Source organism: Belonocnema kinseyi, chromosome 3 (genome assembly GCF_010883055.1).
Source record: "Belonocnema kinseyi isolate 2016_QV_RU_SX_M_011 chromosome 3, B_treatae_v1, whole genome shotgun sequence".
NCBI lineage: Eukaryota > Metazoa > Arthropoda > Insecta > Hymenoptera > Cynipidae > Belonocnema > Belonocnema kinseyi.
In genome coordinates, this window is record NC_046659.1 from 117,358,588 (window position 1) to 117,362,251 (window position 3,664).

The following is a 3,664-nucleotide window of genomic DNA, read 5'->3' on the forward strand; positions in this document are numbered from 1 at the left end:
GAAATTTCGGGTAATTCATGGTAATATTACCGAAAATGTATGGCAATTTAAGATAAAATACCTAAAATTATATCTAGAAGTGTTTATAAATTTCCGGAAATTTATGGAAATTTTCAGTATTTATGGTAATTTTATAGGTAAACATGTTGACTTACCATAAATTGCCTAAAACTAAATTTATGGAAATTTTCAGTATTTATGCTAATTTTACAGGTAACTTATAGTGACTCACCACAAAATGCCCAAAATTCAATCTTCAAATTGAACTTTGGGCAATTTGTGGTAAGTCACCATAACTTATATCTAGGAGTATTTATAAATTTGCGGAAATTTATGGAAGTTTTCAGTATTTATGGTAATTTTACAGGAAAATATGGTAACTTACCATGCATTATCCAAAATTCAATTTTAAATATTTTTAGAAATTTCCAGAAATTTATGACAGTTTTGGTAATTTATGGTAATATTATAGGTAATTTATGTTAAATTGAGATAAATTACCCAACGAATTTTTTTTTTAAATTACCCAAAATTCAATTTGGAAATGTTTATAAGTTTCCAGAAATTTATGGAAATTCTCGGTCGTTAATGTGACCAGTTATATATGGTAACTTTCCATGAATTACCGCAATAATCTATTATCTGCGATCAAAATTTCATAGATGTATAACTTTCATTATTCACCTCTGACGTCACTTTTCACTTCGTGGGGAGTAAAAAGTACTTTTTATTCCCTAGGGAGTAAAAATTAGAGCTTTAGCCCCGCTTCATAGGCTTCGAAAAGGGCGAAAATCATGCATGTGTCATAAAAAGTACTTTACATAACTTTCAAGAATATTCAGGTTGTCACACACAGTTACTTTTAGTTACTTTTCTTTTAATGACTTTTTAGTCACTTTTTCGGGTTTCATTATTTCCTGGTAGAAACCGTTATAATTGTGGTCGGGTTTTCGTTCGTCTACCTTCCTTTTTCGCAATGTACATTTTTTGGTTCTAAATACGATTCCGGCTGAATCTGTCGACCGATTTAGATTCTTTTTTAAAGCGGATACAATTTCAAAGAAATATGTCGAGCCTGATTTTTAATTTAGTTTTTTCAATTTTTTTTATACATAAATAAATATGACGAAAAAAATGACAATTTTTTCTATTTGACGTTCCCGTGCTCGTAAATAATAGGAAAATTGTTGCAATCGCCCACGTTTCATAGATTTACATTATATAAAGCTATTCCGTCATGATACAATAAACAACACAATTTTCATAAACAAGTTATTTGTTGAAAATGTGTTTTCTATCATTTTCAATAATTTAATTTTTTTTAATTGAACCGCTGGCGACCAAAAGGGGACACGACCGGAATCAGCCTGAGAAGTATTGTCCTGAGTGTCAATTTAAAAAATCTTTCTAATTTCAAATTTAAGACTGATACTTGTAGAGAATTTCAAGGCGCATCTTTTTTTCCTCTTGCAAAAATTTATAGGTTTTGTAGTTTTTGAGATAATTGGTAAAAAGTGGATTTTTTGAAAACGAAAAATTCCAATATTTTTTCACTTCAACTCGCGCTAATTTAGCCAATTCTCATCATTTCCCGATTTCCCCAATACAAAGTACGTGTTTTAGTCTTCTGAAACTATCTAAGAAAGAAAATCGAGAACATTGTAATAAACAAAAAAGTTATAAATTTTTTTTTAGGAAATGCAAAAATCATGAATTTTAACCTTCAACCGCCTCGTTTAGCGAACGAATTTTAAGCTACGGAAAGCTTTCAGTGAGAAAGTTGTTCATTAAGGTTCAAAGAAGTTTTCTGGAAAGTTTTAGATCAATTGGATTAATAGTTCAAAAATTATGAATGTTTTAAAATCCGAGCGGTAATCTTGCCGCTGCCCAAAAACGTGCCTGGCCGGCTACGTACGCGCTGCAACGAACGACGTGAAGGTCAAGTCAATCTTACCAAAACAAATGCACAACAGTAACTTTTTTTGTCATCTTCTATGAAATTCTACAAATAAAGCATAGAATCAGCGAAGTGATTGTTTCTTATAATAGTTGGAAAAGCATTTTTTTTGAGATTATTGAGATTTTTAGATATTTTTGAGAATATTAATTAAAAAGAAAAAGATATTAAAATGAAATAAGGTAGAAAAAGAACTAGAAATGAAAATTCGTGGATTAAAAATAAAGAAAAAACGTTCCAGAAATCAGGTACGATTGGAAACCGTCAATACAATTTTTAAATAAATTTTAATCATAAATTTAATATTTTATGACTTTTTTTATTCTTGATTTTTTAAATAATTCTTTTACTGAACTATATATAATATGTAGATAGTCTAAAGTAATTATTTTAAATTTTTAATGACGAAGTTAATAGCATTATTTGTTATTTCTTTAGGGAAAAGAATACATTACAAAGAAAAAGTACATAAAAATTTTTTGAATCTCGGGAACTATAATGAACAAAATGTGTTTCTCAGAGGCTTGTTAAAATCCAAGGATCCTATCCAAACGAATGCAGGTGAAAAACTAGGACGGTTAATTCATTGGATATATTTATTTCCTACTGACGAAGAAAATGTTCCGATTTGTAAGAATTTTTTGTGTGCTTTTCTATGTTTGGGCAAAAGAAGAGTTGAAAATGTTCAAAAAAAGATGTTAAATAAGCAGCCTTTAAAAAATTTGGCAGGTGGAGTACGGGAAAGTTGTCTTAAATTAACAGAAAATTAAAAAAAAAAATGATTGAAGAGCATTGCGAATTAATTCCACATCACAGTTCAGATTACAAACGAAATTTTACCAACCTAAAGTATTTTGATAATCCTTCATTAAATCTTGTAGAACTTTACAAATTATTCGGAAAATATTATAAAGAAAAAATGGGGGCTAAATTGACATAAAGTAAAACTGTTTATTTTAAGTATTTTAACCGAAATGTTGGCTTCAGTTTTAAATTACCTAGAACTGGCGTGTGCAATACTTGCTATAAAAACGAGACAAATGGAGAGGTAAACGAAGAAGTAATTAATCACAAAAACAATGCTGAAATTTATTTGAAGATAAAAAAGCAAATACTCTCTGAAAATAATAGTCTATGCTGTGAATTTGATTTTGCACAGAATTTGCCACTACCAAAAATATCCGTGTCCGCGCAGTTTTACCTACGTTTAGCATGGCTTTTTCTATTTAACGTACATGTACATACTACGAACCAGAGTTACATGTTCCCTATTCTTGAGGGAATTATAAAGAAGGGTGCTAACTCTGTTTGCATTTTTATCAAATACGCGGTATTAAAAGAATTCGCTAAAGACAAGTTCAACAGCATAACATTATTTTCAGACTCATGTCCGGGACAAGATGAAAACTACACAGTGTTTCATTTTTTGGTTTTATTGTCCATTTATTTGCAAAGCGAGATGACATATGTGTTTCCAGTTCGAGGCCATTCCTATTACCAGTGCGATAGGAATTTTGGCACAAATTCGCAAAAGCTGAAAAAATTAGAACGAATTGAAATGCAAAAAGCCAAAAAAATTCCAATTCAACAAAGCGTTCATTTTGAATGTTTTTCCTGATGGAAAAGTGGATGTTTTTGACAACTATGAGTTGCAAAATCCAACCACTTTTTTCTTTAAACCTACGCTTAAACTAGAAAATCTTTCGA